This window comes from Rousettus aegyptiacus, unplaced genomic scaffold (genome assembly GCF_014176215.1).
Source record: "Rousettus aegyptiacus isolate mRouAeg1 unplaced genomic scaffold, mRouAeg1.p scaffold_m13_p_8, whole genome shotgun sequence".
Classification (NCBI taxonomy): Eukaryota; Metazoa; Chordata; class Mammalia; order Chiroptera; family Pteropodidae; genus Rousettus; species Rousettus aegyptiacus.
Window position 1 is genome coordinate 16064472 of NW_023416311.1, and position 22946 is coordinate 16087417.

General features: G+C 57.6%; 1 protein-coding gene across 2 annotated transcripts in view; it reads right to left on the reverse strand.

Annotated features, from left to right (window-relative positions):
• CACNA1H (calcium voltage-gated channel subunit alpha1 H) overlaps positions 1–22946 on the reverse strand; it is a 64031-nt gene that overhangs the window by 27699 nt on the left and 13386 nt on the right. The gene's annotated exons all lie outside the window — the stretch shown is intronic.

Below are 22946 nucleotides of genomic sequence, written 5' to 3' on the forward strand. Positions count from 1 at the left end.
ACAGGGGCCTACGGCTGCCTGGATGCAGGCTGAGCTGTGTGTGTGTATGTGGTCCCTAGCCGGGGTCTGAGGCTTCTCCTGAACCATGCGGATAAAGGAATACCCCGCGTGGCTGAGAGGGCCCTGGGGGTTTGGGGGAATTTAATGTACCCCACACGTCATCTTGTCAGAATCCCCCCCTACTTAGAACCACTCCCATCCTGAGGCGAGTGGGCTTTCTGTGGGGCTGCCAGCCGCCCTGCTAGGGCTAGAGAGAGCGAGGGCCCCCAGCCCATGTTGGAGCCAGTGCGGGGAGGACAGGGAAGCTTGGGAACCACCACTGTGCATCCCTTCTTTGTAGGACCCCCGCAGCCTGCCTTGATGCCTCGACCCCTCTCCCTTGAGCTTTCCAGGCAAAGGCGGGGAGTGCTGGGGGCCAACAGTTGATGTTGGCAGCCCCTGGCCCATGGTGTAGCGTGCTGCATGGCACAGGGCCACCAGTGTAATTACACATTCCCACCAAGAGTGCCATAATTATACTTAATGGGTTCAGCAGTAACAAGTGCCTTTGCTGTGATTTGGCTGTGGAAAAACAGAAATCAGCATCCTGCTAAGGCAGCGCTGTGGGCCCGACCTCCCAGCCCCCGCAGGCATCCAAGGGGAACTGGCTGAGAGGACTGACAGGGTGACTCCCCATGGTCAGGGCCTGCAGGGCCAGCCAGCACTGGGGCACTGCGAGGCCTTGCCTGCTGCTGTGTGTCTGTCTCTGTGGGCGGGGTGGAAGGAGAGGAGAGAGCTGTGGCTGAAAGGTGCACTACCCATGTCATACCCGCTGCACACCAGCATGGCTCCATCTCTAAGCTTGCAGAGCCCATGAGGCCGGCACTGTCCAGCTCCACCACAGACTGGGGACTTGGATGACATGCGTAAGGAGCCTAAGGAGTCATAGGATCCTGAGCCCTCACGTGGGAGCTGGTCCTTGGGCACTAGGCAAAGATGGAAGGAACGGATTCAGGCATCTCCTGATCTGAGGGATTCTTGCAGGGACCTGTCCTAGACCCTGGGGCTGCTGTTGGGCAAAGCCAAGGATCTCGGTCCTCAATAGTGGAGTGGGTATTTCTGGAGTTCCGGGGTGGTCTGGGCCAGGACCCATGAGAGGCTACTCAGGTCAGGGACTGTGGAGGTCAACTCCTCAGCAGGAACCACAATCTAGGACCCCAACAACTCCAAAAGACAGCCTGGCTTGGGGTCCCCGAGTCTACACCTTCCCAAACCTTTGACAAGCAGAATCCAATCTATCCTTGGCTTCTTCCTGACCCTGCCAGCCCCAGCCTAGCTCCCTGCCCTTCAGGCACACCTTAGGGGCTCAGGACAACCAACTATGGCTAGTGACTAAGGACCCATTGGGGAGGCCATGAACACAGGCTTACCTGAGATGTGGGAACACCATCGGGGTGGCCAGAATAACCAAACCAGTCAGCAAGGCCCCAGCACCTGGCAAGTTCCCCACCCATCCCTGTGAGCATTTGCCCTCATGGAGTTACTACCCTTATGACACGCCCCTTCCTCTCTCCACCCAGCACCCAAAACACGTGCCTAGGAGAGACAAGATCCTGGGGTCCTGCACCCTTGACCTTGTCTCGGTGAAGGTGCACACACATATGCATGGCTCTCAAGAGAAGTACAATGGAGCCCTTCTTGCCCTGGGGGCTGCCAGTCCAGGGTGCACAGGTCCTGTCTATGGAGGGAGAGGGCTCAACTGCGTCTTCACACACACGCATATCACAGCTGTCTCCTGGCCACACCTTGGTGAGCAGCTGAGGACAGCCAGTGCCGACCAGCCACTCATTGCACGAAGCCCAGTGACTTCTGGAGGCTTAATTACACAGATGGATTTTCTGGCCTTTAATTAAAAATCCTTTAGATTTTGAACCAAGTTTTACAAATTAGAATCAATTTCTACTGTGGGTCCAAGAAAGCCAGGCTGACATGCAGTCAGGAGGCGGTAGCCATGCTGGTTGCATAGAGAGGGCCCTAGAGCCGCCTGGGGCCTGGCCACAGAGGGGCCATGGGTCTGGGTCCACAGTTCAGTGAAATGGCCTTTCCCATGAAATCCCAAAGCCAGGGAGGTTCTGCTCCAGTCTGGAGACCCCAAGAATGGCACTGAAGCCCCTGACTCACGTTCCTTGACCACCCTGGGCCTAGCCTCTCAGGCCCCAGGGACCTTACTGATTCTCCCTTTCTCTGACCAACATTAAGGGGACTATGGGGACCTCTCCCAGCCTAACAAGTCCCTGGTATACAGCTTGGCAGAGAGGGACCTGGAGTGACTTTCTCCAGGGGACATGTTCCCTCTCAGATCATGGCTCCAACTTACCCCAAATTAACCCCTCAACGCCAGGCTTCCCTTGGCCTGGAGAAAATTGATGGCCAGAGGCAGTATGGGTTGTGACCACTGTCCATGGTGCTGAAGCAGCCCTGTGCTGGGTATGCTCAGGACTGGGTAAGGGCACTCACTTAGCAACCTTGTTACTCACTGCTCACCTTGACCCAGGATTTAAGGAAAAACACTCTGTCAACCACTTTTCCTCATTCCTAGACTCAGCTGGTTAAAAAAAAAAAACACGCCGAAGGCCACTTTAAAGATGGCGCTGACCCACAAACACCTTGGCCCTGGGCATGGGCACGAGGAAATCCCAGGGTCACACGGCTTACCCTGTTGAGTGCCACAAGGTCCACGGCCTATCATCTGGTGCAAAAGACCTGGAAGTGGGGTCAAAGCCTGGGGCTGCTCGGAGTGTTTGTGGAGGTCAGGAGAAGGGGCTCATGGCTGCTCAGTACACATTAGGAGCTGTCAGCCCCTCACTGGCAGCAGTGCCAATGGGGGACCTTAATACCTATGATAAGAGCTCTCACCAATGGCAGTGGCCTCCGGGGTCCTAGAACAGGGCAGGGGTCCCAGGGAGGCCTTCACGTTGCAGGACAGTGTGGCCAGAGGGTGGTCCTGGCCTCCAAATCAAATCCTCGTTCACAGGCAGCTCCCCTTGGCCCGCCTAGACCTGCTGGCTCAGGATACATAGAGCCAGTGGGTTCTCACACTGCCTAGTTGTGAGTTGGGGATGAGAAGTGCTGAGGAATTCACCCAGATTCCCTTCTATAAAGTGCCCGGCAGGCTCCAAGTTCCCCATCCTGTTCCTCGTCCTCAAAAATGCTGCCCTGGCCTCTCCCTACTGGCCCTGGACACACGGAGGGAGGGGATGTGGTATTTTCCCCAAGTTGAGTACACTGGGTGACAGGCTGGCTGTCTGCAAGATGAAGGTCAGGACAGGAGAGACACTTTCACCAGCATAATAGACAGGTGAGCTGGGCGTTCCTCACTGAGATGCAGTTCCAGGCCCCAGGGCCATGGGATGGGGTTCCCCAGGCATGGCTGCTGCTCAACCCCTCATGGTAAAAGAGGCCCCCACACAGGACTGTGTGGGTATGAGGCCCCAATCCCACAGGCCAGCTCTTTGCCAGGCTGTGATGAGATCATACAGACACTCTGGAGCAGGGAGAAGGCACTAGCTGCCTGAGCCAGCCCTATGCCACCTACTGTTGCCCCCGCCACCTTGCCTACCCTATACCGCCTACTGCTGCCCCCCCCCCACCTTGCCTACCCTATGCTGCCTACAGCTGCCCCGCCCCCCGCCACCCCAGAGCAATCTGCTCAGCTAGCTAAGCTCCATTAGGCCAAATCCACAACAGCTTGATGAGAGCTCCCTGAGCCCCTGCGGGCGGCAGGGCATGCAATGGTAAGGAGGGGAAACCCAGGGTGGGGTGGCCCAGAGCCCGCCACTCAGAACACCTTGGCCAAGCTGTGCTGGCTCCTGCTGGGGGCCTTCTGTAGCCTCCTCCACTCCCTGCTACCTGTCCTGTACCCACGGCAGGCCCGTACCCATCCTTCCTCACCCCACTGCCAGAGCCCCCAAGCCCAGGACACACAAACCAGAGAGGTGGCTCTAGGCCATCTCAATCCACTGCAGACAAGAAGGGCCTCAAGGGCTGGTACATGCAGGGAGGAACCAGTGTGTGGGGGCCTGAAATCACAGATTGGCCTCCAACCTTCAGACTTTTGGTCTCGGGTCTTCTCATGTGGTGAGGCCAAGTGGCCCAACAGGCAGGGCGGTACAAGGGTGAGCTCAAAAGGACACCCAGCAGGTCCAGGGTCTCCGCACACATGCACACCTGCACACCTGCACCCAGGAAAAAAACCAGCTGGCAACTGAGGCCCCTGCACCCTAAGCCAAGTGCATCCCTGCTCGATCCCACACCCCCTGGTGGGCAAACCCTTTCCTGTCCCAGGGAAGGGGGCACTGGGTCAGCTTGTCCGATTGCTCTGCACATGGGGCCTGCCACACCTCCCCCCACCCCCACAGTCTGCATGCCCATGCTTGCTGCCATCCCCCACCCCCGCTTTCATTCTCAACAGGCACTCAACCTTGCTTTTCCAATTTGCTCGAGGAGAAAATCATGTTTATTCATGGGGAGAAAGTCCATCCTGCAGAAATAGACGACTCGGAGCCACTGGAGAGGAAACACGGGCTGACTTCATGCAGGTGAGCGGGTCAGGCCACTTGGAGAAAGAATGGCCGCTCTATGGCCCCAAAAGGTAACCCACATGAGGCCACCCTAGCCACAGACCCGGGGGCTCACTGGGTAGCACTCGGTGGGGAAACCCCAAGAAGTGGCCCACCTCTAAAACAGCACAGCCTTCCTGAACCCCCAACCCTCCTGGCCCCTTGGTCCACATGTCCACTGAGTACCAGGGAAGTTCCAGGGACCTGTTGGGGTGCTGCGAACCAACCACTTGAAGTCTGGGTCAGTGAGCCCGGCAGCACCATTTGCGATCTCTTAAGGTTAAAAATGTCAGAACGTCTCTAATCCCAGTGTGCGAGGCCACAGGGCACCACGTGGCAGCTAAAAAGGAGGCATGAGCGCTGTTCGTCATTAGCACGGAAACACATCCTGGGAGGGCGGAGTGAGAAAAGCCGGCTGTGTGAGAACAGGTGACCCCATTTAAGAAAACACCGCAGTGCAGAAGGATGCTTCTCTAGGACATGCTGACATGTGTGTGTACAAGGTGCAAGGAAGTTCCGGAAGACCCCCTCATGCAGAGAACCACGGCTCCTGCATGGAGGGGGCAGGATGAGGGCTCAGGGAAGTGGGCAGAGTGGGCGCAGGAGAAGGTGAGTGGTCCCTGTCAGTCTGGGTTTTTGTACAGTGTAGCCTTTCGTTGTTTGTGCAGTTACAAAAGTGAGGGGTCAGGAAGCTTGGCCGTGTGGTCTAAATGGCTGGCAGCCTAAGTGGGATGGGGGACATCCCTTCTTTGGCTCCCCCAGCTCAAAGGGGCTTCCTACCCACCCAGAGCTGACACACTTAGCTCTTTGCTTGCGGGGCGGCAGGTGTCCATAGTGTTCTGTTCTGCGCCCCAGCTGGTGACCTGCAGCTTCCAAGTTGCCATGGCAACAGGCTCACACCAGCCTCCTCCCTTGGCCAGGCATCTGAACAGAGCGCTGAGATTGTATACCACTAACAAGGGGGTTCTCCCCAACCAGACCCACACCTGCGGGCACCCTGCAAGAGGGCAGGCAGCACACACCTCAGACCCAGGACTGGCCCAGTGACAGCTCTTGCCTTCCGCTTCTATGCACTCACTCGTGGACCCCATGCAGGCTTTTCTGAGCATCTCCAGGGAACCCCAAGAGGGCAGGTAAGATGTGTGACAGCAGAGCTGGGCAGCAGGGCCCTCTGTGGATAGCCAGTTCCACACAGAACTCAGGTGACTGGACCCACAGACACTGTCTGAGTGTAGCTCCCACCTGGAGGTTTGTCCAAGTCCAGGGGGAGGATGCATCACCACGGTCTGGAAACTAATCATTAAACTTAGGGTTTGCACGTGATCCAGCAATGCCACACCTGGGTACACACCCCCAAAGGAACTGAAAACGCATACTCTGACAGATGCACGTATACACGTACTCACAGCAGCACAATTCACCGCAGCCAAAAGGTAGAAACAACCCACATGCTCATTAACACACAAATGAATAAATAAACACAGTCTAGCCATTCAACAGAATATTGTTCAGCCATAAAACAGAAACACTGACACACACTGTAACGTGAAAAAACCTTGAAAACGTGATCAGTGAAATAAACTAGACAAAAAAGGACAAGCATGGTATGATTCCCAAGCATTGAATGATTCCGTAACAAAATGTCCAGATAGGCAAATCCCAAGAGACAGGGATAGTGGTTGCCTGGGGTTGTGGGATAGGGTTCTCTTTGGAGTGATGGAAATGTTCTGGAGCTAGATGGGGGTGGAGATTGGACAACATTGTGGCTGTACTAAATGACACTGAGGTGTTCACTTCAAAACAGATAATTGCATGGTATGTGAATATTGCTTCTATAATCGCTATGATTATTTGGGAATTTTCAATAACTCTGTCTTGCTGGAGCCCCAAGCCTGCCACCACTATCACTCAAAGCACGGTTAGGATGGAGACTCAGAGACCCAGCCACTGGGTGGCATGGTGGGGCCTTGCCCTGGCTCCCCTGCCATGTGGCCTCCCTGTGGGGCACAGCTACCCCCCAATTCAGGTGGTAGTAATATGCTCCCCAACATGATCTGGTAGCCTCTCTCAAGCAGCCTTGGGTGATACCGTCTGAAATCTGCCTCTGACCTGTGGGGTCCAGATGCCCGGAGAGGGTGGGACCAGGGCCCAGGGCCCAGGGTATCTAGTAACATGTCCCAGAGCTCAACAGCCTCCAGCCAAGGTGACGGGCGCAGGAGTGTGATGAGCAGCTGGGGCCGCAGCTCATTCCCACCAGGCAGGGCTGAGCCAGGCCCTCCGTACCTTCGAAGGCAAATCTGCAGCTTTAGGCAAGGTGCTGAGGCCATGCCACTTGGCATCCTCCCCGACACCAGACAGGCCTGGCCCCCCAACGTGCCCCCTGGTCCCAGCAGGTCCGGGGCTCCAGCCTGCACTCCGGGGCCTCGTAGGTCTCACTTCTTTCTCTATAAATGATGCCGAAAGCCTTTGGAGGGTCAGCTGTGGCTGGAGCCTCAGGCGGGGATCTGCTCCTGGTCTCAGGGACCCCATCTGTGTGGCAGCCTGGGGGGTTCTCATCCCTGAAGCTCTGAAAGGCTCCCCTTCGAGCAGAGGGTGTGGACCCTACCTATACCCTGTAGGGTGGGCTGCTGCCCATTCCCACTGCCAAGCTCCACCTTGCCACCAATAGGTCCAGGAAGAGCCCCCTGAAGCCTTACCACTTCTGCCCCAAACTGGGGGACCTAGCCTCACCTTAAGCACTAACACAGCCCTCCAGGTTAGACAGGCCTTCCCTGGTGGCTGGGGCCAATTATTCCATAAGCACTCTTGGTTAATTAGTGAGGTAATTAATTAAGCAAGGCTTTAACTGCATTGACAGGGCCTAGCCAGGGGCAGGATGTTCATCTGTAGATTTGGGGGCCTCTGGATAGTGGGAGAGAACAGGCATGGCGTCACCTGGCACATGCGACCACGAATGTGCACACACGCCCCCATGTGGCTCAGATGCCCTGACCCTTGCTTCAGGATTCCCGTCAGGTCGGACTGAACTGCTGCCTCAGCCACCTCCTCTCAGAAGACTGGACACAGGAGGTGACTGCGGTGGGATGAAACAAGGGGGTCCCGGGTGGCAGAAGAGGCTCCACTACAGCTGTGCCAGGTCCACTGGGACACCCTGGGGCTGGAAGCAGCCACCCAAGCAGACACAGACATCTCTTCAGCTACACCGCTCAACTGCAGCCCTACTGCCTCCTCTGGGGGTGACAGGGGCAGGCGCTGCCTGCAGGAATGTGGGAGGGAGCCTGTCTCCAGGTGGGCACATCAACTCCCCCTAACATGGAGGGGCCCTGACCCAGAGGCCGGGGGTGAGGGGTAAGCAGGCATCAGGCCCCTGAGAGCTCAGGACAAAGCCAGCCATCTGGAATCCTGAGCCCACTCTGCCACTTAAGACTTACCATGGTCCAAGGGAGCCCCGGCCTTATGGGGGAGGTGAAAGAAATCCCATCCAATAGCTTGTGGGAGCACAGTGCCCAAGGAACTCCCAAAGCAGGGCCTGAGCACGTCTCCAACCCTGATACCCAGATGGGCACTCAGCCAAGTCTCCCAAAAGGGCCTCTGAGGGGTGGGGGAGGTGGCCACTATTGAAGGAAGTTTCTTTCCTTCCTGAGGCTGTTGCCATGGCAACAAGCTGCTGACTTGGGGAGGAGGACCTGCTGCAGCCCTCAGAGGCCTCTGGGGGTGGAGGAGGGGCTCTGAGAAGGGGATCCCCCAGCCCGCCCACCATTACTCCTCATTGAGGAAGCTCGCCAGTGGGGGATCCCCAAGGCTCAGCCTCCCAGCCCACCCACACTGCGGGAAGCCAGCACCACAGGGCTTTAATTGGGGGTGGCAGTGGTACCCGAAGGGTTACTTTAGTGTTTGTGAAAGAGGGGGGCCAGAGAGGGGTGGTACGGAGACTAGAGGAGGGCAGGTGTCAGCTGGTGGGGTTGCAAGTCTGGTTATTTTGAAGTTAGAAATTAAATAGCCCTGTCTGGAGTCACTAGGAGCCCCCAAAACACACAGGTTCTGTGCACTGGGAAGTCTCTGGTCTCCAAGGAGATCTCCAAGTTGCCCCTTCATCCGTACCTGTGGGGATAGATGACTGCCAGCCAGCAGCGAGCCACTCATGCCCCTCAGAACCACAGGCCTGCCCGCCTGTTCCCAGGCCCTGACACTGCACCGTGCAGCGGTGCCCTACTCCCCTCCCTGCTCTATCACGGGGCCACGGCCTGCATAGGGTGGGGGCAGCTGGGTGGGGTCTGGGTCAGGAGCAGCCATGAGTACTGAGCTGGGCGTCCCCCGAACTGCAGGCTCTCCTGACCCTCTGGCCAGTCTGCATCCCACTGGCCTCTCCTAGACTGTTCCCTCTGCTCTGAGCTCCAACTTTCTCGGAGCTTTCCTTTTGGCTGGACCCCTGTGGCAGGGAGCCCTTCTCCCCCCTCAGCCCTTCCCTACTGTTCCTTGCGTGACTCACACTCAGTCCACTGGGCTGGCCGGGGTGGGGAGCCAGCTGGCCAAACATGGAGCTGTTTGTTCTCCCTGGTGGCTTGGGGTCACGTGGTGGTGGGGGGGAGAATTCAGGGAGGCTGGGATGCCCCTGGGAGCGTACCTCCTCTTGGAAGTTGAGGGGCTGGGAGCCTACCTCCCACAGGAGCCACCCAGCTCCTCACCCTACCAGTGGGTGACTCCACTGCCAGAACATCCTTTCTCCTCCTGGACTCAAATGTCTGTTTTGAGAACTTCTCCTGGTGCCCACAGGCGCCCTGGCAAACCAGCTCTGACCTGGGCCTATACTGAACCCCTTCCCCAGGCCCACAGGACAGAGAAGCACTGTCAGATCCCCGGGAGGCCAGGACCTGGGCCTCCAGCTCCCACACAGCCAGGGGCTGCTCCGGCAACTGAAGCTTGCCTCCTGCCCAGACAGAGCTCAGCGCCTAGATATCGGGTGGAAATTGCCACAGCGTTCTGAGCAGCTCATGACACGGATGCCCCCTCCCCGCCTCTGTAATTACTGAGCTAATCTGGGCAGTGCATTGTTCTCACCCTGGCAGTAGTGTCCTTGCCCATCTGCCATGGGAGGGAGGGGACAAGGCGGGCAGCCCCCTTGACTCCAGCCAGGTAGGGCCGGTGGTAGCAGGGGCACAGCATGTGACTGGGCGCTACAGAGCCCAGCGTTCTGCCTGTTCCGGCATGCCTCGCACGCCCCGCACACGCATCTGAGAACTGTGCGTGTGCACACGCCCATATACACCACACAATCTTTTACACTACCTCACACACACACACACTCACATATATTCAGGTGTGCACCTTCAATGCACTGTCCTTGAGAAGAGGAGGTAGAGGTTGGCTTTACTCAGGAAGGTCCCCACCCCCAGGACTAAACAAAACACTTGCTCACACAGACACTGTGGAGCCGAGCACATGCCCACAGCTCCCTCTAACTGCACATTTTAAAGACCGTGCTAATTAGGAAGAGTGCTAACGTCTCAGCTTAGCTCTTAATAAAGACCTTGATTCTGGATTTTACTCAAGGCATAATTGAGTGGAAAAGTGCCCTGTCTCTACCTCCAGTCACCACGCCTGCAGTCTGGCTGTGCAGCCCACGGCCTCATGAAGACCTCACTAGCCACTTGGTGGTGGCGTGCGCCAAGTGCCTTGGCTTGCTTCTCTCCCAGGGGATGTTCCGGCCTGAGAGTGGAGCCAGCCAGCCCCCAGCCCTGTTTCTCTCCCGTATTTCCAGGCTCCCCTGACGAATCTCTGGCGCGGTTCCCACGGGGAGCGGCTGAGGGCTCAGAACCACTCGGACAGGGCCTAGGAAAGGAGAGCTCGGGAGGAACTGGCCTTGCCAGGTGAAGGCCTCCTTCCCAGCCACAACCCTGCCCATCTTTGACCCTCTTAGGGGGTTCTGCACATCCCCGCCCAGACTCTGGAAGGAGAAAGCATGGGCAGGGGGCACAGAGCCAAGAGGGGCCCCAGGGGAAGATGACCACCCGTCCATGGGGACAGGCCTAAAGGGCCTGCTCTAGGCAGGAATTCTCTGGGCCAGAAATAACTGCCTCAGCGCCACTGCACAGCTGCCTGAGGCCTGATTTAGCGACCCCGGGGGACTGGATGCTCCTTCTATGGGAACATGGCTTGGAGTGCCCCGCTGCTGGCCCTGCCCCCACGGCAGGCAGGCAGCCCCCAGACAGGGGGCCCAGGGTCCGCAAGAAGCTAGCTGAAGGAGATTGCTTCCTGCAAGAAAACTGGGGGTAGAGGTGGTGGTGAGCCACCTGGCCATGAGCCTGGCCGGGTGCTGCAGAGGCAAGGGCAGGACATCTACAGGCCTGGGGACGTGTCCTCCTCATCCCAGGGCTGAGAGCCCCATGGGTAAGCCCTGGCCTCCCTTGCTCTGCCCCCAAAGTGGGAACCCAACGCGGCCTGAGTCCTTCTCTCTTAACTTTACTGTAACGCTCGTGGTCTCATCCTGTGTGTTAAAACCTAGCTCACAGCTAGGATGTACAGGAACTGTGGTGACACGCACAGGGACATGCACCTTGCAGAGACATGCACGTCCGCACAAGCACCCCAACACGGAGGCACACGGCCTTCACCCCACACTGGCCATTGCCCCTGCAAACCAGGCCTTTCCCCAAAGCGCTGCCTGGCAACCAGGTGTTTATTACAAAGGACAAGCTCCCCCACGGCACATGCGCACACTGCTCAACCCCCACCCCAAGGGCTGGGCCAGCTAGGGTCTCCTTCTGGGGTAGGATAACGGGGGTCAGGGGCCTCAAGAGCCTCAAGGCTGGGGTCAGGGACGCCAGAGTCCAGTCCCCACCCACAGACAGGACCAGACACCCTCCCCACTGGCCCTTGGGCACTTTCTGAACATTCTGGTGTGCTCAAAAATCCCCAGGGTGTTGGATAAAAATACAGTCCCCTCTGCTAGTGGTGGGGACAGCTGGCTGGGAGCCTAGGGCATGATGTTTTACATCCCAGGCAGGTTTGGGAAACAATGTGCCAGAGGAAAGCTGAACCAGCCTAGGGGGTCAAGTGCCCTCCACAGCCTGGGCCCACTTGATCATCTGCTTGCCACCATTAACAGGGCACCATTGTCACAACAGGCCCCACGGGACATGGCTGCCCCCCCCCCCCGCAGGATGCTCAAACAGAGCCCAAGGCTGGGCAGAGGCCCCACCCCTGTGGACGGCATCTAGAACCTTCCAGATAAGTTCCATTGCTGGGAATTAAGGTGGCCCCCATCCTCTAGAGCAACCTCGGGCCCTGGTTGGCTGCTGAAGGAAAAACGCCCAGTTAGATACTGGACACTGGTGCCGCCGGATGCCAGGCCAGGCTGCCCCCAGGCACTCTCGACCCCCAAGAGCCCCACCAAGGCAGCGACTCTCCCACAGTAGGAAAAACCTCCCACCTGAGTGGGGCACAGGCTCAGTTGGCCACAGAGCAAGAAGAATGTCAGCTGGGCACCGCTGACTAGAGAACCCGGCCAGCCTGGGATCGCACAATGGGAGTGCTGGCATGCGTGTGGGCTGGTGGGGAACTCAGCAGGGCAGCGAGCGGGAGATGACCAGTGCAAAACCACCCCCAACGGGAACCTGGGGTGGGGAGGCTTGTGGTGGGAGAGGCCATGGGAGGAAGAACTACGGGGCTTTCGGCTGAGATTTAGGAGGGAGTGGCTGCTGGGGTCAGGGACCCCAGAGTCCAGCCCCCACCCACAGACAGGACCTGTGCTCTGTGGCCCCAGGCTGGGAGGTGGGTGGGAGACAGCGGGAGTCAGGAGTGGCACTGGAGGCCGTGGATTCTGGTGGCCTGTTTTATAAACGGACACAGAGGCCCAGGGAGAAAAAACTCCCGGTCACGCATTAAGTTCAAGGCCCAGTGGGGCCCCCTGCCTCCCCTGGGCACCTCTTCCCAGCCCCCATCTGCCCCACCCATGCTGTTTCCCCTGTGAAGGCCCAGGCAGCCTGCCTGATCCTCAATGGAAGCTGCCCCCCGCCAACCCCACTCACCACCCCACCCCCCTCTGAACCCCAAAGGCCCTCCGGCTGCGGAGGCTGGGACACCAGGCATCCAGCCTCAGCCATCCCTCTACCAGCCATGTTATTAATAGCAGTGACATTTAAAAAGAACAGTCCAGACCCTCAGAATGTCAACTTCAAAGTGAAAGGAGCTGAACTTGGGCCCACTGTCCCGGCACTATCGTTGCCTCACGCCTTCTGCAGCCACTGCCCTCTAGGACCTGATGCCCACCACCCAAGACCAGCACCCGGACTTGGCATTTACACAATGCCACTGCTGGTGTCCTTGGAGAGCTTGCCCAAAGTTCAGGGTCAAGGGCCCTCTGCATGGAGGATGAATAGATCTCTGCAGCTCAGGGTCACCTTCTGGCCTCGGGCCCTGGCGGGCAGCACACGCTCAACTTGAGAAATCCTGGAGCCAACGTGCAAAGGGTCCCTGCTGCCAGGCCCAGGGGACACTGGCCCCCCGCACCCTTCTGTCCAGGCCATGGTCACCTTCCCTGCTTAGCCACTCCCAATGGGCCATTGCCTCTAAGTCACTCCTATCCCTTTCCCCCCAACCCCCACTGTAGACCGAGTTGTGCCCCCTCCAAATTCATACATTGGAGTCCTAACCCCTAGGACCTCAGAATTTGACTGTATTTGGAGAAAGGCCTTTAAAGAGATGATTAAGGTAAAATGGGGCCACGTGGGTGGGTCCTAATCCAATGCCGACTGGTATCCTTTACAAAAACAGAAGATTGGGACACAGACATGATCACCAACCAATGTGAGACCACAGAGAGGAGACGGCAGTTACATCCTAAAGGGAGGCCCCAGGAAGGACCACCCGCTATCAGACTTCCAACTCCCAGGACTGGCAGGAAATAAACATCTATTGTTTGAGCTCCCTGTGCTGCCCAAAGCCGTCCACCACCTCTGCAGGTACAGGCCTCACGCCCAAGCCCCTGACCCTGTAGCACACAGCGAGGCCCTCGGACCTTCCAGAAGAGCCGCCAGCACAGGTGGGCAGGGGCAAGTGCCATGTCTTCCCACAGGCCAAGACCACGCTCAGTCCCGGAACCCCGGGCCCGAGACAAGGTAGGGATTCCTTCTGATGGTGACACCAGCTCCCCTCAGGGCTAATTAGAGCTCTGTGTGGTGGCACACTCAACACCAACAGTCAGGGCAGCCCTGGCACAAACATTTCAAAAAACATACTATTTGCGTTTAATGGACTAAAATTCTTTAAGCTGAGAACCCAGCTGGGCCATTATGCCAGCCAATTTGCAGAGAAGTTGAAAACACTGCATGCAGAGCTGGCTGAACACGGCACACCCATGTGACCAGAAATGAGGCAGTGGCCACAGGAGCCCCAACCCCTGAAGGCCACCATGATGTCCCTGAAGCATCGTAGCCCTAGGCCAGGTATAGATGGAGGACCAACCTGGGTGGCTACAGTGTAGGGAGGGGTAGCCAGACTCGGCCTGCTACAGTCACTGGAGCACACCTGGCTGGTGTCTGGTCTCGATGAGCCTATGCCTGCAATGCCCGTTTACCTTCCTGCCCTGGGAACACTCCTACTCATCCCTCAAGTCCACACCAAGACCTTTCTCCAGGAAGTTTCCTGACCTAGCCTGGAAGCACCACTGTTGTCATTAACCAAGCACTCACTGTATGTTAGGAACACTCCAGGTCCTTACACGTGTGTGTAATGGACAAGGGCCAACCTCTTGGCTGCTGGGGGCACTCCAGGCCCTGCGGTGAGTGGGGTGAAGTGCTGACAGAACAGCAGGAACAGGGGGTCCTGCTGGCAGGAAGGGAGGTGGCCAGTAATACAACAGTCTCCGAGTGAGTGAGGCAACCCCTCCCAGTGCCCTCCTCACCCCACTCACAGCATTGGACAATGAAGAACGAGGGTCCTGTGGGATCCACCCAACCACACCGCAACTGGGGTAGCTCATGGCACAGCATGGTATGGCTCACTCGAGGCAGGCACAGACCTGCTGGAGGATGAGGTGCCCTCATGGGCCTCCTCAGAGGATACCTTTTTTCACTCCCTGAACACAGAAGGCTTCACTTGGTTGGTACTACCCAGTAGGGCCTCCCTCCCAATGGATCACACAGACAAAAGAGCTGCATATTACATAGAGCTGTACACTTGGGTTGGCGCGCAAAGTAGAACCTCATTCAATGAAATCACACTTAGTAGGACCTTAAATTATGTGGGGCTTAGGTTCAGTCCTGTGCACACAGTAGGAATTCTCAAAGGACTGCACATACTCACCAGGGCCTCCCACATCAGGTGGGACTGCGGATGGCAGACTCTGCACATAGCAGGACCTTGCCTGGCGAGTCATAAAACAAGCTAAGCCTCATCCGAAGAAGATGCACATGTATGGGCTACACACATAGTAAGCCCCTGATCCCTGCCTCCTACCATATAGCTGGTGGCCCACCCCAGCTGATGGGGGTGGGCGCCTCCCACTGGCTGGCTGCCTACCCACCAGCTCACTGCAAGCCTGGGCCCTGGGGAGTCTTGCAGCCCTGCAGCATGCCGACTGGCCCATCCTGGCTCTTCTCCAGCAACTCGTGTCTGAATCGATCCCCTAATAACTCGATCCATTATGTTTGAGCAGAATTCTTGGAAACCAGCAGGAAAAGGATGGCTTCTATAATTTGTCTGAGTCATTTTTTTAAACTAACAATGGGGCGTCTCTCCCCTCCCTAGCACAGCAGGCTGTCCGTTCTCACTGCATCCAAGAAGGCGCCTGAGGGTGTCAAGGGGGAGAGGCTGTGGGCACACTGGACCCCATAGCCTGACAAGGCACTGTCTTCTCTCTGAGCATCACAGGGCCTGGTCCTTCCCTGCTCCAGCCTGGGAAATTCTTCATGCTGGCAGCCCCTCCAGTCCCAACCAAGGGTGGGCTCTGGGAAGGAACTAGGGCCCGAAGGAGGGAGGCGGGCCTGATGGTGACTACAGGGCCCAGGGCAACCCCCACCCCCAGACTCTTGGGCCCAACTGCCTGTTACAGTGGTCAGCAAATTAAGGCTGTCACCCACCCAGGGCCAGAGCAGGTAAGTCAGACTCCCAGGAGACCTGCGCTTCCATCCATGTACTTCCTAAAGCACTGCAGACGTCACCTCATCTAGAAAACGAGGACCCTGGGCCTCACATTCACGTCAGAAGGTGTTTCAGAAGGAACCTAGAGAATTCTAGAGGTGGGCTGGGGATCCCAACCCTTCGAGGTTCCTGAGGTGATGCCTTCCTCACGCGCTCCCTGCTTGTTACACTGGGTTTCTCCAGAGACCACCTGATCTGACCCAAAGCAGATGCAGGAAAAAGCATTCCACTGTCTCTGGAGTCTCTCATCAGGCCAGTGAGACTTGGCAAAACCACAAAACGCCCCCTCTTCTTGCTACATTTTTGTTTTGGAAAATACAATCATTTTTCATAAGCTGCTCTGTTAACATGTAAGAGGGTTGTTATTGCTTTAAACAAAGTATTTAGCAGCAACTTATAAAGTTCTGTTTTAAATTCCAGTAAGGTGAATACTGAGACAGTCCTGTCACAGAAGCTCCTGGGACCTCAACTAACCCAGGTACCAAGGGTCCTGAGAGCCTGGAGCTTTGGAACCTAGTCTATTGGACTGGGGAACAGGCTGGGTGGTTGTCATCAGCAAACTCTGGGCTTGTCATATTGGGCCAGGGGCTCCTACACCCCAGAGGATGTCCCCCACTCCCCCACCAGGGGCTCAGACCTACTGCACGGCCTGCCGGCCCCACCCATACCAGCAGAGCTCCAGTCCCCACTCCCCCACAGACTCCCTCCTGGGCCCCCTCAGTCCCGCTGCCCCCTAGTACCCATCACACCTCAACACGCTCCCCAGCATTCACAAGGATGATAGCGCTTTTGGGCCCTTTTAGCCACACAAACGCTGTTCCCTGTGTACAGCACCCCATGCCCCCCACTGAATACAGGTCAGTAGCCCCTCTCCATGCTTCCCTCTAGAAACCCCTCATGTCCGCCAGAGGCCCGAGCACATCATAGGGCTGGCCCCTACCCCATGAAGCCAACTGGGGCAACACAGTGCTCAAAAGGCCTTTCTTGGGGGACAAAGCCTACCCTTTCTCATGGGCACGCATGTGAAAGGCCTCAAAGTGACCCCTCCTGAGGCAGGGTCCCCCACAGCTTGCCCTCACTGCTCAGGAGCCTGCCCGTCAGGAAAGCAGCTCTGGGGAAGCAGGGCGCTTTAATAATAAATCCTTTAATTAGGGAATCCCGCTCTGAGGACAGGCACGCAGGTTACCTGCTGTTCCTGTATCTCGGGAAGGGATTCCCGGTGCAGCATGCCCGCCTGAGGGGGCGGGGGCGGGGGGGGGGGAGGCTGGGCAGAGCCTGAGGCACAGAGCTCTGGAGGAAGCTGCTGGGGAGCACCATACACCTGTGCCTGCTGCCCCAGGGCGTGACCTTTGCAAATGGACATAGAAGGCACATTTAAGGGTTCCCCCACCCCCTGCATTTCTGGAATCTTCTACGAGGCCAGGGTTTAGGGGTATGAAGATTTGCAATTTGGTTGCTGGCTCTGGATGGCCTGGGAGTACCAGGGAGGCTGGACCTTGGGCTTGCGGCCAGTAGATGGGCTAAGGGCGGCTTGCCACCCACAAGGGGAAGCTGTGGGGTCCAGAAAGTTTCTAGCAGACCAGGAACCAGCTGTCAGTCCAGGCAGCTTCTCCAAGGAGAGTTTGTCATCACTCCCTGTTTAGGCTACACCCTCAAACCCCCATGATGACTTGCTGGACAGATGTCCCTAACAGCCTATCTCCGTGCAGGCCTCCAGACTTCCAGGGTCTCCCATCCCGAAGATTAGGGCTGCCCAAGAGGTATCCATCCACAAGGAGGCTGCTTGGTAACCAGGGGTTCCCTGGAGTGTACCCAAGGAGAATGGGGACACGCACTGGTCAGCAGGGACAGGCCTGTGTGGGAACACGACAGGGCTTAGTCGGCCAGAGAAGAGGGTAAGTGAAGGGAGCAGGGAGACAGGCCCGGGCCTCTGCACTGGGGAGAATTTGGGCAGGGGGTAGAGGGCAGAACTGGACATGGGGACCTGGTGAGCACTGGCCCTTGAAGCACCTGTGCTAGCAGCACTGAGGTCCCAAGGTGACTCCCCACGGTCAGCACCAGAGCTTAAGGCCCTTGGTGAGTCCCTCTATCCTCTGAATTGGAGGTTCCTACCCTCTGTTTGTCAATGTGCTGCCTTTGATGGCTGTGAAGGATCTGCTCAGCCCAGCACCCTCCTGGTGATGAGTTTCAAGTGGCACGCATGTCACGGGTGCCCAAAAGGCACACAGATGAGAGAGTGTGTCTCACCCTGGGCCCCCATGAGGAGGGGTCCAGGCTTCTCCCTGCCACAAACCCCACTGAGGCCCCTCTGTAGAGGATGTCCCGGGGGGATATCAGAAGGGGTGTAAACCCAGTTGGCCTAGCATCTGGGAAGCCAGCCTGGGCCTCAACCAGACCTTAAGCACTGGAGGAAACACACTTTCTAATTAAAGTTGGGAAGACAACACTGGTCCTTCACAGGATGTTGGGGACGTGGGGGCAGCGGGGGGGGGGGGGGGATGCTCTGCCCTGGTCGGAAGATGGTCAAATTCACTTTTCATTGGCTTGGCTGCCCATCTATGTTCTCCCACCCCCTGCCCCAGTTTTCATGTTCTTTTACCATAAAACTCTGACCCGAGGGCACAGCTGAGTCTGCCAGCCTTGCCCCAGATTCCTCACAACTCCCCAGGCCCACAGCCCCGCCCCACCGGTGGACTTTGCTGTCCAGAAGGGTGGGGAGGGGGCTGCCCCTCTCCGAGGTTGAGTGGTGCCCAGCTGACCGTGCAGATGCCCCCAGGGCTGGCTGAGGTCCACAGGCAAGCCCCCCACCTCTGTGCCCACCAGGCACTGCAGCGTTGGAGGCGGGAGGCACCGTGGCAGGGGGGCGGGGGCCACTGTCTCTTCCCGCCCCAGCCTCCAGAGCTCTGCAGATAAACAGTCTAAATTAGGAATTAAAACATCCCTTGCTCCCATCAGCCGGCAGGCTGTATTTCAAACGTGCAGGAAACACCCCAGCCACCGTGGCCTCAGAACTTGCTAACGTGACTCTGCGGGGTCCAGCTGTACAGAAGAGAAAGTCTGTGCTGGGGCACAGCCCGCTCCACCCGGGGCCAGACTCTGTGAGCCAACGGCCGCAGGGCTGAGATCCTGGTCCCCAGTGCCCACTGGGGCCACGCTGCCCTGCCCAATCTCCTGCAAGCCCCTGAAGAGGGCACGCAGTCCTGGGACCATGGATCGGGGATAGTGAATGCCCTCCTTACTGCCCCGGCCTCTCAACCAGGGAGAGGCCACCATGGTGCTGGGTGAGAATGTCCATCCCTAGACACTGCATGGGGCCAGCAAATAGCAGGACTACAGGAACCCCCCCCCCGCCCCTGTGCTCCAGGGCTCCTCCAGACAGGCGTCCTGCCCACCCACACCCAGGACCTGGGAGGGGGAGCTGCCTGGAACAGAGTGCAGCTGGGACAGAGGCAGCTCTGCGTTGTAATTTCAGGCATCAGTCAATGGAACTGATGGCTATGTCTCCTGACCCCCTCCTCCTAAATTCCAGACGCCTGGCCCAGTGCCAGGGCTGCCCGCTCTACCAAGGGTCACCTGTGGGCCAGGATGCAGGAGACAGGGCATTAAGCTAGTCCAGAGAATGCTACCTTCACACTAAGGGGTAGTTCAGGTAGAGGACTTAGGGCCAAGGCCAAGGTGGGAGAAGACAGTGCATTGGGAGCTGCGAGCAAGGAAAGCCAAATCAGCGTGGGGAGGGGGCACCAAAGTGAGGATCCCCCTGAAACCCATCTCCCTTTACAATGTCCCCAATGTGGACACTATTTGGGTCTGCCCCAGGCCAGGGAGAAGATGCTTCCTGGGGTATCTGCTGCCATGAGGGGAGCCATGCTCCAATGCTTTCACTGACACTCCCAATTGGGCTTGTGTCTGGTAACAGTGGCTGAGATATCTGCCCACTCTGGCTACAAAAAGTGGACCACTGGCCAGGTGTGCGGCACCTCAAGTCCCTGTCCCTCTTGGCTCTCACCCCCCAGAACCACACAGCCACAAATCTCAGCCTACATCCAGCCACAAAAACCAGTAGATACAGCGCAGCCATGACTCAGGCCACACATGCTAGCCACAGTGACTTTGAGAAGGACAGAGAGGACCAGGGGACTGACCCACAGAACCCAGATGGCCAGAGTGGACACTAGGGTTCTGGCCCCAAACACCAAGCAGCCTGCCTCGGCCTGACCCACCTCAGGCTGGGAGGGCCTGCGGAACCCCCTGGAGACACCCCTACTACGCCTGGCCACTTGCTCAATGTCTGTGCATGGACACCCCTGGCCACGGGAGCGTCATGGCTGCCCAGCCCCTTCTGCCTTTGGTGAATGCCTCCATTAGCAGGTTCCACTTGACACTCCTTCAAGAAGGAAACCGGACAGTGCTGGAGCAGCTGGACTAAAACCACAGCAGTCACCCAGAGGAATGGGCCATACATGCCCTGGGAGCTGCTGGGAAGTGGGTGCTGATAACCCAAGACTCCTGGCTCCATGTGGGGGGGTGGGCCTGGTCATTCCAGGCATTAAAAGCTATCAGGCTCAGCAGCTCCAGGGAGTATGGCGAGGATGTGTGACCAGCCCAGGTGGCCTGGGGCTCCTGAGGGCAATCCTCTGACTCGATAGCTGACCCTAGAGCCCATGGTGTCATCCCAGGGAAGGGACACCCTGTGTGGGAGATGGACTGGTGACAGAGACAAGGCACCACTCAGCTTTCCACTCACCTGTCCACCACTCCATGAGGGATTGGATCAACTTTCAGACTATACTACTAGAGCCTTGCTCATACTCCAGGGGGGCTCCAACTGCTACCCAGGACCCCGTGGGTCATGAGATGACCACCATCCTTATCCCTGTCCTTGGGGTAGGACCCTAGCCTCCTCTCTTCTCAAACGAATGGCCTGCAGCCCCCTAGATAGACTGGCCTCCTCTCTTCTCAAATGACCCACAGCCCCCTGGACAGCCTGGTGGGACCAGAAAGTTGACGTAGCCACAGGCCAGGGAACTCAGCTGGCCAGGTACGAAGCTGAGGCCTTGAACCTAGAATTGCCATCCAGTCCTAGCCCCCTCCTTCCCCTCTCTGGTCTCAGCCATGTACCAGCAAACCCCACAACTGAGACCTGTGGCATCAGATCATCAATCCATGATCTGGGTTTAAAACCTTCTCTCCATCCTCCTAGCTGCCCAACTCTGCATATTTAATGAGCACCCCACCCCAAGTGACTAGCCTCAGGCAGAAGTGCCCTCCCCCCAGCTCATCCTGGGTGGGCAACAGGCTCTCGAGGGCCTAAGACCCCAGCCTGGGCCCACCTCCGCACACTGTGCAGTGGCCATCAGGACCCTGCGAGGGGGCAAGGTCTGTTGACAGCCCAAGGCATGGTCACGCAGAGGCCAGTGGCTGCCTCTGACAGCTTTATTTTAGACCTACAGCTTAGACACCTGCTTACCAGGCTATTTCAGGGTGGGGTTACTACCCGGGGGGCCCCAAGGTGGGGAGTAGGGAGTTGACAGAGGTAATGTGGCTGGAGGAGCCCATGAGGGCACATGTCAGGAGGGTGTAGAAAGGTTTGGCTGGATTGGAGCTATACTACTAGAGCCTTGCTCATGCTCCAGGGGGGCTACCTAGGGGCTCAGAAAGACCAGAGACCCCAGAGCTGGAGGCAGAGCCCAGCCCGAGTGTGAAGGGCTCAGAGAGGTGCTATGGGCTGGACTGCCTCCCCCAGAAATTCCTGCATTGAAGCCCTAGGCCCCAGGCCCTCAGAATGTGACTGCATTTGGAGTCAGGGTCTCTAAAGAGATGATTAAGGTAAAAGGGGGTACCATGGGTAGGCCCTAATCCAATATGATGGGTGTTGTTATAAACAGAGAAAATTGGAATACAGATAGTTAACCAGATCAAGACAAAGGGCAAAGACAGCCATCTACGTGCCAAAGAAAAGGCCTCAGAAGGAACCAGCCCTGCTGACATAGTCACCGTGGATTTCCAGCCTCCAGGACTAAGAAGAAATAAACATCTGTGGTTTGAGTCACCTGTCTGTGGTGTTTTGTTACAGCAGCCCAGCAGAATAACTGAGGAGGCAATGTCTGGGGATGCCCAGGGGGCTCTGTGCCCAAAGCAGATCCCTGAGCTGGATGCAGAGATCATCCTGAATGAGTGAAGGACTCTTGGGGTCCACAAGACATGCTGGGCTTCACCCTCAGAGACGCCCACATGGAGCCGGCTTCCTCCAGGATGCCCTCCTCACCTGCGGCCTTGCACTGCCCCACCTATGGGGGGCCACCCGCTTCCCAATCAGCACCTACTCAGGCAGCTGGAGGATATCCCAGAGTGGCTGGAGAGCGAGCCAAAACCTCAAGTCCAGTAGTCTCCCTGCCTGGCTCAGGGCAGCCCTACAGCACCTCCTAGCATGGCTGACCCTGTCCTAGAGCCAGGCCCAGGGGCAGACAGCCAGACCTCTGACAGTGGGATCCACCTGCTTCAGATCCCTGAGTTGGAGTTTGCAACATAGTAGGGCCTCAAGTACTTGAGCCAAATACACCAAAGAGGAGACAGCCATCAATGCCCACTGCAGACACCCACCACGTGCAGACAGGTGTCAAGCCGCATTAGAATTGACTAGATCACGTGGGCTCCTGGACCGAGCCAAGATTGTAGACCATCACCGCAGCATCTGACACAGCCTCCCTCCCATCACGGGATGGGTGGGACCACCAAATCCACTCTGGCCTCCCACCTCCACACCTGAGAATTCTAATTCTAGTTCACCTCTCAGGTTCAGGTGCCCTCACTCCTAGTAAGTTCTTCCACTGTCAGGTGTGGGGCAGACAGAGGCATGGGCCCCAACCCTAGAGATAAGCAGCCACCTCTCAGGGCCCTAGGGCCACAGGCTGCCAAGGAACATGCCAGCTCCCATGGATCTGAGTGCTTCCCCCACTCATCTACTAAGTACCACTGAGCACTTACTTACTACATGCCAACGCCGTGGGCAGACACGGGGAACCAACCAAAGGCTGACACTCTCCCTGCCCCCCAGGACTTCTCTTTTTAGTCACATGCCCAGCACCATGGGCTCGGGGGCCTCCATTTTCTGTGTCTGAGGGACTCATGTGTGGACCCTGGAAGTGAAAGAGCTGGGGGCCGAGGGGTCTCTAATCCAGGAGCAGCCTTGAACTCAATAAATCACTTTAT